The sequence below is a fragment of the Capra hircus genome, chromosome 8 (genome assembly GCF_001704415.2).
Source record: "Capra hircus breed San Clemente chromosome 8, ASM170441v1, whole genome shotgun sequence".
Lineage (NCBI taxonomy): Eukaryota > Metazoa > Chordata > Mammalia > Artiodactyla > Bovidae > Capra > Capra hircus.
The window spans coordinates 65,259,893-65,274,554 of record NC_030815.1 but is presented as its reverse complement, the minus strand read 5'-3'; positions in this window follow the sequence as shown (position 1 = coordinate 65,274,554).

The window sequence follows — 14,662 nt, the reverse complement described above, 5'->3', positions numbered from 1 at the left end:
CAAACTCATGTCCATCAAGTCGGTGATGCCATCCAACCATCTTATCCACTGTCATCCCCTTCTGTCTTCAATCTTTCCTGGTATCAGAGTCTTTTCCAACAAGTCAATTCCTCACATGAGGTGGCCAAAGTATTGGAGTTTCAGCTTCAGCATCAGACCTTCCAATGAATATTCAAGACTGATTTCCTTTAGGATTGACTGGTTTGATCTCCATGCAGGCCAAGGGACTCTCAAGAGTCTTCTCCAACACCACAGTTCAAAAGCATCAATTCTTCGGGCATCAGCTTTCTTTATGGTCCAACTCTCACATCCATACATGACTTCTGGAAAAAACCATAGCTTTGACTAGATGGACCTTTGTCAGCAAAGTAACATCTCTGCTTTTTAATATACTGTTGAGGTTTGTCACAGCTTTTCTTCTGAGGAACAAGTGCCTCTTAATTTCATGACTACAGTCACCAGCTACAGTGATTTTGGAGCCTAAGAAAACAAAGTCAGAAACTGTTTCCATTCTTTCTCCATCTCTTTGCCATGAAGTGAAGGGGCTGGAGGCCATGATCTTAGTTTTTTGAATGTTGACCTTTAAGCCAGCTTTTTCATTCTCCTCTTTCATTTTCATCAAGAGGCTTTTCAGTTCCTCTTCACTTCCTGCCCTAAGGGAGGTGTCATCTGCATATGTGAGGTTATGCAGAAGACAATCTTGAATCCAGCTTGTGCCAATCCTGGCAATCTTGATTCCAGCTTGTGCTTTGTCCAGCCAAGCATTTTACATGATGTACTCTGCATGTAAATTAAATAAGCAGGGTGACAATATACAGCCTTCATGTACTCCTTTTCCAATTTGGAACCAGGCCGTTGATCCATGTCCTGTTCTAACTGTTGCTTCTTGACCAGAATACAGATTTCTCAGGAGGCAAGTAAGGTGGTCTGGTATTCCCATCTCTTGAAGAACTGTCCACACTTTGTTGTGATCCACACAATCAGAGGCTTTAGCATAGTTAATGAAGCCAAAGTAGATGTTTCTCTGGAACTCTCTTGCTTTTTCCATGACCCAAAGGATGTTGGCAATTTGATCTCTGGTTCCTCTGCCTTTTCTAAATCCAGATTGTACATATGAAAGTTCATGGTTCATGCACTACTGAAGCCTCACTTGGAGAATTTTGAGTATTACTTTGCTAGCATGTGAGATGAGTGCATTTGTGCAGTAGTTTGAACATTGTTTGGCATTGTCTTCTTTGGGATTGGAATGAAATCTGACCTTTTCCAGTCCTGTGGTGAGTTTCCAAATTTGCTGGTGTACTGAGTGCAGCACTTTCACAGCATCATCTTTTAAGACTTGAAATAGTGCAGCTATATTCTCACCTCCACTAGCTTTGTTCATAGTGATGCTTCCTAAGGCCTACTTGACTTCATACTGCAGGATGTCTGGCTTTAGGTGAGTGATCACACCTTTGTGGTTATCTGGGTCATGAAGATCTTTTTTGTGTAGTTCTTCTGTGTATTCTTGCCACCTCTTCTTAATATCATCTGCTTCTGTTAGGTCCATACCATTTCTGTCCATTATTGTGCCTATCTTTGCATGAAATATTCCCTTGGTATGTCTAGTTTTCTTCAAGAGATCTCTAGTCTTCCCCATTCTGTTGTTTTCCTCTCTCTTTGCACTGGTCACTGAGGAAGGCTTTCTTCTCTCTCCTTGGTCTTCTCTGGAACTCTGCATTCAGATGGAAGTCTTTCCTTCCCTCTTCGCCTTTCCTTCCCTTCTTTTCTCAGCTGTGGTAAGGCCTCCTCAGAAGCCATTTTGTCATCCCCAAGACAAAGATATGCAAAAAGGGTCCCTCCCCGAGCTCAGCAATTTCAAGACTTGTCCCCTATCATCTATGGTGCCACCAGGCTTGCACTCACAATAGGCAATCAGGGCACTCAAAGTCAGGGCAGAGTTCAGGCAAGTTAGAAGTTAGGTCAGAGGCCTGCTCTGCTCTGTCTCTGAAGCCTGAAAAAGACTATTTATTTAATTTCCCTAATAGTGGGGAGGTTTTGCCCCAGAGAGAGAGTTGAGGTGAGAGAACTGAAGAGACTGAGGAGTCCCACTATGAGGAGATATGGCTCTGATGTTCCCAAATCCTTTAGACATGTTCTCTTTCGCTTTGTGAAGGCTTAGGATTCTTCTAGCAGTGGGAAGCTCATCTCAGTTTCATGCTTCACTGATGGGATGAAGTGACCCTTTTTTTTTTTTTTTTAAATTATTCCACAGCAAGCTGCAAAGCCATCAGATGGAGCCATGTGATCAGTGTGGACTCCAGCTGACCCCATAAGCCACCTTCTGCCTCCCATGCATCCACTCAAGAATTTCGGAACTTTCTTAATGGTGAGTCTTCTTGGCCTTTTCTCCCTCATTGTGAATCCTCCTGCTAACAAAACATGCTGTGAAAATTAAGAAAAGTAAACCTTAACGACAACTGGGGTCTGCAAGGTCTATAGAGAGAGCTCTCGTGCCCTGTCATTCATCCTCCATTACTTCAACATGAAGAGGTCATTCACATATGCCAACAGGAAGAAATATATCTTGCGTTCCCAAACAAGAAGTTCAGCCACATTACCACTCCAGCTGGAGGAGGGAAGACTTCCCTTCTGGCCAACAACAAACCCAGCTAACAGAAAATTATGCAGTTCAGCTAATGAGAAGCCATTGTCACCTGACTGTTTACTTTCCTCCACAGATGTTACACTTGCTCTCTTGCTGATGACTTACTTCCTTGTCCTGCTCTACTTGGCTTAAAAGCCATCAATGATGTTTAACCCCTTGGAGTATATCCCTGTCTTCTGAATGAAATGCTGCCTGGTTCATGAATCATTTACTAGAGTCAGTTTATTACAAATTCAAAGTAAATCTTCAAATGTACTCAGTTAATTTTTGTTTTTTAATATACTGGTGGCAGCAACGGGATCGCAAGAGAATTTCTGATGACATTTGGAGACAAGGAGAAACAACTGTGGTGCCCACACATCCTCTGAGTTCGCTGTCTTTCTTGCCATTCATGGAGGTTGTTAGTAAGCTCCTCTTGGTTTGAGCTCCATTCTCTTTGCATTTTTTCCCCTAATCTAATTGGCTTCCCTTTCCAGGCAGGTTGGCTTGGCTGGCAGATCATTCTGCCTGAGGCCAAACCCACCTATTATACCAAATTTCCAGTGCACAGTAACATTTCTTGGTTGTTGCCAATCTATTTTTGACTGGTAAACCCTAGCTCCTAATTTTGTTTGCTAGATTTCATGTTGTGAATGGCTGACAATGTAGTCTTTACTTCCCCATGTGTTTGAAATCAGTATCAGCCCCTAGATTCTGCACTCAGAACTGTTGGTGAGCAGCCATAGTTCTCCATTTTGCATGGAATCAGTCTGTACTCCTCATTTGTTGGGATTTCCTGGTTCTATGCTTTTCCTCAGTACCAGGTTCTCTGGGAATTGGTTGTGTATGCCAGGCCTTATTTAGCCAAGTGGTAGCAGCATCTCTCAGGTAGTGCTGCTATATTATGGCACAGGTTTGTTTGTCTTGTTTTGGGATGACAAAAGCTAGCTAAGGAAATGGTAGCCATACCCCTATTGAGCATGCCACCTTCTGGCACACCAGCTTATTTTATATTTTATATGTAAGAGCTATAGACCTTGAGGCTGTAGATATCTAGAAAGATGGCAAAATTTTACTGACATTGATCTAGAATTATAACAGTCATTGTTCAGAGTGTTCCAGTTAGACAAGATTTTTCATTTAAGGAAAATTCTAGAGAGCATCAGATCCCAAATTGCACAAGGAGAATGATATGAAAAAGCTTACAGGTTTCAAGATTCCTAAATAAAGGCTGCTACTTTTAAGGACTCAGTACAAAAAGCTAATGAATGCATTGAAATGGATGCATTACTATATGAAGAATATTTAGCTAGTGAGAAGTTGCTATATGACACAAGGAGTTCTACCTCCTGCTCTTTGACAACCTAGAGAGGTGGGATGAGTTGGGTTGGGAGGGAGGTTAAAGAGGGAGTATATATATATGTATATACTTCTGGCTGATTCACATTCTTTAACAGCAGAAATCAACACAGCATTGTAAAGCATTTATCCTCCAAATAAAAATGTTTATAAAATTAAAGAGACAAAAGGTACCTTTAAAAAAAGACTATAGACAATGTAACCAAAGACTTCAATCCTACTGCCCGCCGACCATGTCTTTTTCGACCTGAGTACTCGTATTTTACAAATTCTCTGTCTGAAATACTTTCCTAATCTAAAGAGATATTTAACTATTATCATTTAAGATAACTGTACCTGAGGTTGCAGGCAAGCCCCCTCAGTTGTTCTTTACTCCTTGGTCAGAACTGAACTGAGAGCTCTAGCCAAAGAATTCTTTAAACTTAAGGAGCAGCCCCCAACATTTTTTGAAGAGCTAAGAGTCATTGTCAGGGCCTGTGACCCCAAAGTGCTTGATTTTTCTCAGCTTGCACACATGTTGGCAGAACCAGGGGAGGCCCCCAAATGGATGCAGGAAGCAAAACGCAAAACTGCCAGGAGCCAGCGTGAGGAACTCTGCCCATGGCAAAGGCCATGAGGAAGGAGGCTTCGGCATATGCAAAGGTGGGATTGAGCCTCAGGAAACCCCCTGTTCCCGAGCATCTACCCCCAAAACCAGAGTCTACCTACTTTACTGTTTCATGCTCTCACCTACACCTCTGACTTTATGGGGGGCTGTTCCCCACCGGTTCTCTCGGAGGAGTAAACTTGCAGCTTCAGTCAATAAAAATTCCTGGGTGTGACAAGAGTGTCTCAGGTCAAACCTCTCTGCTGGCAGACTAGTTTGTGTGACAGGATTATCTATACTCCTGCCACTACACACATGATGTTTACTACCTCTCAACCATAAACAGCACAGAGAGTTTGGAGTATTTTGAAAATCTTAATTAGCATAGGGCTTTTCTCATTGTTGAGTCAATGATTGTCACCAGGCCTCCATATCCCTAGGCACCTGCGAATATATTAATCAATGTATTTGGAATATAGAAAAGGAAATATAGTAGTTTTTGAGGTTAGCAATGCTAGACTTTTTGAGTTAATGAATTTTCTCTTTTGTTATAGATCACTGTACTCCTCTTTCTTTGTTATAAATTACTGTGTCCTTGCTATGTAAAAATGTAACTTTATCACTATCTTAAGACTAAATAGATCTTAAGGGGAACATTGGCAAAGGGTTTTCATTTGTTGGGCTGATGTTTGCTGCTAAATCTCCATATTCCCTGCTCTTATAATGAATATAACTAGCATATAGGAGGAATAAGTATTAACCTTTAGGATCAATCATGTTAACCTTAGGCTAAATAAATTCCTTTCTTAGTTATAACCCACTACACCCTCACCCTACAGGAATGCAACTTTATCTGCTACCTTCAGAGGGTGGCACCTGGTTTAAGAAAAAACACTCTTGGAAAAAATAAGTTTTTTGGTTATCAGAAAGAAAGGGTCATAAAATGTCAGCAGGCTTCATGGCCAGAAGATGATGTAAAACCCCAAGACCTTTTTTTCATACATTTATGTGAAGCACCTGATTTTGACAAGGGTCAGGTCTGCTGACCCCCATGTGACTCTGTATTCATCCCTATGTGTAACAAAAGGTATATAAGCAAACCTAAATAATAAAGAAATGGGATCAGTTTCTGGAAAGACTGATTCCCCCGTGTCGTTCTTTCTTTCCCCTTCTGGCTGAATTCGCATCTGCAGCATGGGTACTCAACACGTCTACTTACTTGCCCTGGCTTCTAAGATTCTTGAGAGAGGGAGCCCAAGGTGGGGCACCCCTCCGATATTCAAACAGGCACCGGTGGCCCAGCATAGATGGTGCAAATTCCTTGTCTTGGAGTTTTATTGGTATCCCACGTAAACCAAGTTATTCAGCCTCTTTTTCTCCACTAATATTTCCTACTACACTATCTGTTTCTAATCTCTCTATATATTTGTAATTAAATAAGTTTTTTCCTAGGGCGCTGATTCCGTCTCCCCTTCGAATTACCCTGGATCCACCAGGGCTGGACCCTGGCAGAAAACTCCTAGGATGATAATCAAGGATTGGGAAGAATCCCCTGGGGGAGGGCCTTACAACCTACTCCAGTATTCTTGCCTGGAGAACCCCCATGGACAGAGGAGCCTGGAAGGGCTACAGTCTATGGGGTCACAAAGAGTTGGACATGACTTGAGCAACTAAGCACAGCACAGCCACCTTAAAAGGCTTCCAAAATAACTTTTTATAAGCCATTTCTAAAATCATCCCTGCTCAGACTGATTGATCTATTATTTGATCATAAGCAAAAGAGGGAAAAGTCTGTGCCATTCTACAGCTAGTTTGGAAGCATTCTTTTTACAGCATTTGGGGTTCCATGTAATAAGGACATTCAGCCAACTTTAGCTGCCCTCTTTGTAAATGTAGTATCTTCTGAGATAGTTGTTGTTCAGTCACCAAGTCCTATCTGATTCTTTGCGACTTCATGGACTGCACCACGCCATGGTTTCCTGTCCTTCACTGTCTTCCTGAGCTTGCTCAAACTCATGTCCATTGAGTCAGTGTGCCATCCAACCATCTAATCCTCTGTCGTCCCTTCTCCTCTTTCCCTCAGTCTTTCCCAGCATCAGGGTCTTTCCCTGTGAGTCAGATCTTTGCATTAGGTGGCCAAAATATTGGAGCTTCAGCTTCAGCACCAGTCCTTCCAATGACACCCAGGACTGATCTCCTTTGGGATGGACTGTTTGGATCTCCTTGCAGTCCAAGGGACTCTCAAGAGTCTTCTCCAACACCACAGTTCAAAAGCATCAATTCTTCAGCATCAGCTTTCTTTATGGTCCATCTCTCATCTATACATGATTAATGGAAAAACCATAGATTTGACTATAAGGACTTTTGTCAGCACAGTGATGTCTCTGCTTTGTAATACACTGTCTAGGTTTGTCATTGCTTTTCTTCCAAGGAGCAAGCATCTATTAATTTTGAGGCTGCATTCATCATCTGCATTCATCTTGGAGCCAAAGAAACGAAATCTGAACCATCTTCACTTTTTCCCCCATTTATTTGCCATGAAGTGGTAGGACTGGATGTCATGATCATTGTTTTTGAATGCTGAGTTTTAAGCCACCTGTTTCCTTCAACTCTTTCACTTTCATCAAAAGGCTATTTACTTCCTCTAACTTTCTGTCATTAAAGTAGACCTGCATATCTGAGGTTATTGATATTTCTCCTAGCAGTCTTGAAGCCAACATTTCATGTGATGTACTCTGCATATAAGTTAGAAAAGCAGGGTGACTGCATACAGCCTTGACACACTCCTTCCCAGTCTGCTGTTCCACATCCATTTCTAACTTTGTTTCTTGTCCTACATACAGGTTTCCTGGGAAAGCACTAAGGTGGTCTTTTATTCCCATCTCTTTAAGAATATTCCACAGTTTGTCGTGATCCACTCAATCAAAGGCTTTAGCATAGTCAATGAAGCAGAAGTAGATGTTTTTCTGGAATTCTCTTGCTTTTTCTATGATCCCACAGTTATAGGCCATTTGATCTCTGGTTCCTCTGCCTTTCTAAACCCAGCTTGTACATCTGGAAGTTCTCAGTTCATGTACTGCTAAAGCCTAACTTGAAGAACTTTGAGCATAATCTTGCTATTAGGTGAGATGAGTGCAATTGTACGGTAATTTGAACATTCTTTGGCATTGCCTTTCTTTGGGATTGGAATGAAAACTGACCTTTTCCAGTCCTGTGGCCACTGCTGAGCTTTCCAAATTTGCTGGGATACTGAGTGCAGCACTTTAACTACTTCCTCTTTTAGAATTTTTAAATAGCTCAGCTGGAATTCCATCACCTCCACTAGCTTTGTTCATAGTATTGCTTCCTAAGGCCCAATTGACTTCACACTCCAGGATGTCTGGCTCTAGGTGAGAGATGACATCATCGTGGTTATCTGGGTCATTAAGAGTTTTTTGGACAGAGTTCTATTCTCCAGGCAAGAATACTGGAGTGAGTTGTAATACTCTCCTCCAGGGGATCTTTCTGACCCAGGGATGGAACCCGTGTCTCTTATGTCTCCTGCATCGGCAGGCGGGACTTTACCACTATGCCACCTGATTAAAATAAATAAACCAAAAGAGCTCTCATATCAACCCTGCTTCTCTTAGAGAAAAGATTGTCATCCTGGGGTTAATCTGACTTAACAATGATAAACGCATGCCAGCTGTCATTAAAGTCAGTTTTAACAAAGCAAGGAAACTAGCTGCTTATGAGCAATGAAAAGTATGTCTGTGATATCACTGAAGACCATCTTTGGAAAGGGCTGGATATACAATGTGAAGATTTTGATGATTGCTGTATACGTTGTGTATGTTAATGCACACTTTGATTATTTATGTAAACTTTGCTCGATTCAGTTGTGAAGTCCCTTCTGGTCATATTATTAGGGCATGAGTATACATCAAACACAGATTATATGATATCTTCTTGTAAATTCCACACTATTTGAGGCAAAGTATCCTTTTTTAGCCCTGGAATGAACATAAAATGGAGCACACTGGAGTCTTGGAGATTGTGGGCATTTTAAAGAATTATTTAAATACTGAATCTTCTTTTATAGTTCATCAGTTTAAGCTATGTTACCTGGATATTAGAATTTTATCATATGTTGGAAATACGCATAATATCATTTGAGGGCAATACCGTATTTTGAGAAAGAAATGTGTATTCTTGCAGAGACCAAAAAGGAATATTGCCAGATATATGATTCATTTGAAAAACATACACATTTTCATTGAAAAATAAAGCTCAAGCCTGACACAAACTGTTTTGTACAAAACGCTGCATTAGTTGCACAGCCCCCTGGGAGGTGAATGAAACTCCACACACCTTGTTGCTGCTTTATTTTATTCCTAGAGCCCATTTGCTACAGTGCTTTACCTTGTTTCCAAAGTAAAGAATCTGCATCTCGAGTTCAGATCTTATCCTCCTTAGAAAAGGAGGACAAGATCCTCCTTATCCTCCTAAGAAAAGAAAAAAAATGTGATATTGGCACCATCTGACAGGAAGATGAATAAAATGGGACAAATAAGATAGTTTCACTGGAAGTTGGCAGCATTTAACTCATGTTTAAAATTTGTGATTCCCTAAGCCATGGGCAGAGCTGAAGTTAATGAAGATCTGTGGAGGAAAGACTTTGTAAGTCTGCACATAGAACACTGTGACTCTTCTGTTCAGAGGCAATGGTTACAAAGGACAGAAGGTATGAGCATTTCTCCAAGCAGAGACCCCACCCCACCACCCCCAGCCCCCGTTTAGGACAATGCTGGTGATGTCTGGATGTCTTGGAGTTCTGGGAGCAGGAGTTGGGGCCAGGCACCATCTCTGGTCCTACTCCTGTGCTGCCAGTTGGTTAACTGATATCACACTCACCATGATGGACCTGTCAGTGGGTGGATACTCAGATTCTAAAGAACACCTATGAGGTGTGTGCATGGGAGGTCTCAGACAGAGGTCTTTGTGGGATGCTGAGAGGTATCTGGGTGAGATTTCTCACAGTGGGTGTGCGGGAGGTCCCCATGTGAGGACAGTGTGGGTCTCTGTGTGGAGACTCTAAGTGAGGGGACCTCCATTGCTGGCTGTTCTTCCCCTTACAGCAAGAGAAGGGCACAGGGATTTTTCCCCTTTGGTTTCTTGCTGTTCTGTTGGTGTCACTTTGTGTCACTTATCCCCACAGATGTCTTCGGAGTCAGCTCCCCCAACCGTCAGCACTCACCTCTCAATGCCTCTGAGGACCAGGCAACACCCAGGCTCAGAGTCTCTGCTTTACGGCTCCCTCTCACCTGAGCACTGGAGGCCACTCTGTGTCCTGGGTTTCAGCCATTCCCTTAGGTCCTGGCTGAGACCCCACTGCTGTGTGCACCCTGGGGTATGGGGCCCAGAAGCAAGACATGGCTATAGGTAGAAACCACAACACAAGTACGCCTGTACGTGCTGCCCTGCAAACCTGGTCCTTGTCCCACGTGGGGGTCCTTGTCCCACATATCGGGATCCTTGTCCCACATGTGGGGTCCTAACAGGCATGAGGGCAGGGCCATTCCAGCTGTCACCTGGATCAGAGGCCCTTCCTGGAGCTGGTCTCTCCACAGCCTTAGTGACTATGACACAGAGCCCTGAATCACTCTGAGAATTGCTCTTGTCTCCCTGCTTTCCAGGGCTTCCATCGTGGCTCAGATGGTGAAGAATCTGCCTGCAATTCAGGAGCCCTGGGTTCGATATCTGGGTCACGAAGATGCCTTGGAGAAGGGAATGGCTACCCACTCTAGTATTCTTGTCTGGAAGATTACAGAAACAGAGGAGCATGGCAGGCTACAGTCCATGGGGTTTCAAAGAGGTGGACATGACTGAGTGAGTAACACTTTCCTGTGTAGATGGGTCCTGGGGAAGAAAGCTGACCGCTCCCTTCTCCACAGGTCACTTCCCACCCTCTGAGTAACACATCCTGTCTGCTGGCTTCTTCCCCTTCCAGGCTCTGGGCTGAGCAAGGTTGGACAGGTGAGACTTGCTACAACTCCAGCAGAGCCCTTGGGCCTGTTGAGTTCACCTGTCCTCTGCGAGCCTCATTGGCCCACATGCATAGGTAGAGGTCCCAGACCGTGAGTCTGTCCCAAGCTCCCAGTCCTGTGACAGCTGATTAGCCACCCTGAGGAGAAGTGAAGATTCCTTGCTCAGAGGCACCTCTGCCTCTGGGAGCCTGGCCCTCTGTCAAGGACTCCAGGTGGCCTCCCTCTTTCTGGGCTCTGGGAGCTCCTTGGTCACTGCACCATCTATAGACAGCTCTGTCCCCTGCCTCCTTTCCCTGCATCTGTAATTAGGGGCACAGTGTCCCACTCTCAGACAGTGAGGTGACTGCACACACAGACATGCCCCTACCCACTCTCTGGCAGAGGTGGGTACTATGAGCAGGGATGGCCTCTTCTCCAGGGTGGAGGTGGACTGGCCTTTGGAGGCCTCCATGCTCCACAGCGCACACACTTAGACCTGAGAGTGTGTGGTCCTCATCCTCGCCAGTGCTCCAGAGCACGAGAAAGACAGAGGAAGGGTGACAGGCCTGGTCCAGCTCATTACAGCCCCATCAGGAAGAGGAGGGTCTTCCAGAACAGTCATCTAATCCCACCATTACACGGGGACGATCTCTCACCCTAGACTGTGGGCCAGCATTGCCCCAAATCCCCCTCCTTATTCTGACATGTTAATTGTCCGACACTTTCTGAGCCTGAGGGAAATTCCAGCTTCTGCAAACTCCTCCCCTACAGACTCACAATTTCAAGGTAGAGAGACAAGTGGAGACGACAGAGCTAGATCCTGAGAAGAGGGAGGTCTTTAGGTTTAGTTCACCATGACATATCCTGAATGCTGTTGCTTGTTTCTGTAATACTGTGCTGGTATTATGGACACTGAGGTGCAGGGAGGGAATTGAGGTACGGTTGAGTATCCATGCTTGGCTTCACCTTCCTTCCGTGACCCCGTCCCATATGGAAGTCAAAGCATGCACCTGGGAAGAGTGGACGCTTATCCATTTCCTTTCTCCAAGCAGAGCACAGACAGAGCCCCATTTCTCATGAGAAATAACATTTATTTCAGGAAACTAATTTTGTGGTAGGAAGAGGCTTTTAGCACACAGAGGATGCTCTAACATGAGAGAAAAACGTTTTCATGTGCATGGTCTGCATTTTTTTTGGAGAAGAGTTTTCCTCTCAGGAAAGCTGTGACAAGCATGTTCTGATTGGCCAGAAGAGGTGTATTTCTGAAGAAGACAGTGCCTTGGACAGTGGAGGGGATGGCCTGGGACAGTTGTTACTCTTGATCCATGCTGGCAGGCTCTGCCCAGAAGGGGACCTGACTCCCTGGGAGGGAAGGTCCACGTGCAGTCCCTGGGACTGGTCCACTCTTTGTGGGACAGCTGTGGCTCATGGAGGTAGCACACTGTTTGTCCCCCATTTCCCCACCGTTTTTGCATCATTCTCCTTTACTCTTTGTTGAAGAGAAACTTACGGTAGCAGTAAGCTGGACCTATGGGCCCTGGAGTTCTCCTTTGTACCAATGAAACTCAAGCCTAGGTCCATGGTGAAGCTCCGTCTTCTCTAAGATCTGTCCACCAGCTGTCATGAGAGCCTAAGCCTCAGCAGTCTTGATGTCCATAATCAGACTTCTTTTGACTGTTCTCTGGCTCTGAACAGTGTCTGCTGCAAGCTTGCCTTTTTGCAGGGGCTATTCCGATCTTTTGCTTTATTGGGGAAAATCCACTGCAGAAAGTGCTTAATCCTTTCTCTGAAGTGGTTTTCTGAAGAAACATGTCCCTTTTTCGGGATTAACTGGTGACACTTGCTTTGTAGGGACTCTGCTGATTTCTTTTTCTGGGCAGGATGGCTCATCCTGCAGGCCTGGTAGGACCTCTGTACCGCCAACCACTGTCTATGCTGTCCTAGTTTGGGCCTCCTATTAGTCTCTCTCGCGTCAGTGGAGATGAACTTCCTGCTCTGACTTTGATGTTGGGGCTGCCTTCTCAGGGCCTCCTGCTGTCCCTGGCTGCTCCCTCCACTCGATGTAACATCACATGTGCAGGAATTGGACTTGTCTCCACGGGACAGGGTTCAGAACAGCACAGAGATTCCTGAGAAGACAAGGTGTTTGTGGCAATGAGTATATCCAAATGACAGTCTTTGAGAAGCCTCTCAGTGGCACAGTCTTGAAGGAGCAGGCAAGTGGCCTGGCCCTGAGCCCGTTTCTGCCAGTCTGTGAACCCTTGGAACTTACGCTTTCGAAAATGTTCATCAAAGTATACATCTTCTGCATCTGCGGCAACAGACTTTGTGTTTGAGGAGGGATTTTTATGGGACCTTGGATACCATGATCTCCTCATATATATATTGATTATTTGGTATTTGATTAAGAGACTAGGTTCAAAAGTACCTTTCCAAGTAGTGCCTTTCCCCACTGCCTCTTGTTCTCTGGAAGATTGGGAACATTCATCAAGGTCCATGACACTCTCACTAGAGCAAGTTTCTGGGGAGGCCTGTCCTCCAGATTCCTCCTGTGGCTCATTCATGAACACTGCTGGATTTGGAATGGGCTCCAGACTGCCTTTGTCAGCCTCCACAACAGACTCATTGTGCCAAATTCTGTTCCGTGTGAGGGCCTGAGAAGGTGGCTTGTCTTCCTGTCCAGTCAGAGGGGCCTCTCAGGGCTTCAGGATGTTCGCCAGTTGAGGTTCCTCCCAGAGCCCCCCGGGGTTTCCTCAGTCACATAGTAGAGGGCAGGAAGGGGACTCTCTAGGCTGTGCACTGCCTACATTGTTATCACTTTCTCTCCTGGATGGGGATGAGAATATTTTCACAAGCCCTCTGGTAACTGGGTTTTTGGGTGGTCCCCAGAGTAGCCTTCAAGGTGGACCTTGGAAGGAATATGCAGTGAGTACTCTTCAACTTCAAGCTAAATGTGATCTTGAGGACCTTGGGTAGTAGGACCCATCTGTGCCTGATGCAAAACCTTGTCATACGCACTTCCAGCTGCTATTGAATATAAGGACTGAAGACAAGAGACCTCATGGGAAGCGTTCATGAAGGCTTCCCTATCCTGAGAGGAACCTGCATTTTCTGTACCTGGAGGAGCATTTGACTCTCCAGGAAGGTCTAAGAAGTGGCTGGCAACAAATCTTGAACAGACATTAACAGGGATCCGTCACTCATGCATCTGCTGTCCCTTCCTGCTTATAAGCACCCCCAGGAATTTTGGATGCTTCTTGCCTGGGCTCAACTCTTTCAACTCAGGCTTTGCACTTGGAACCTTCTCTGGAGGGTTAGCTGAGATCATGTACAGATCTTTAAGGATCCTCCCATGCTGCGCTTTATATCCTGGCACAGATGCTTCCCTTGTGGGATCCTTGCTGAGTACCAGGTCCTCATCTTTTGTGCATCTGGATTGCTTTTGCCTAGACCTCCAGAGGGACTTGAGGGCCCCTTCTTTTCCAACGCCTGACAAGGCCTTAGGGAATCGCCCTGAGTCTGCATCACTTTCTGAGACTCTTGCATTTTGCAGGGCAGGGCACTCTCTTATTGCATGAACCTTTTGGCAAGATGATACTCCAGTTTCTCCCAAACCTCAGGGCTGATCAAATCCCTAGGAGTGATAGAGACAGAGATGTGGGCCTGAGAAGACCTGTTCCCCCGGGGAAGACTGGGGGTGACCTGGCTAAAGACTTGCTGAGATTTTTTAACCAAAGAGGATAAAGTTCTCCCACTTGCTAGTTGCTTTTTTTTAAAAGAAAATGATATTCCCGGATTTGAATTGCATTGGGGATCAAAGATTGTGGCTTATTTTGGATTATAGGGCAAGACCTCATAGTACCTACTCTGCAGTTGAGAGGAAGATGGTTGGATTGGGAAAGACAGTGTGAGACAGGCAGTGGTCTCTAACTGAGCCCAAAGTGGTCCTTGATCTTGGGGCATGGTTAGAGTCAAGAGTTGGAGTCGGGCCTGGATTGTCATATGAGCCCAAAATTGTGGTTGAGAGTGAGGCTTGGTTAGAGTCAAGGGTTGCAGTTGGGCCTGGCTCTCTATGTGAGCCCAAAGTTG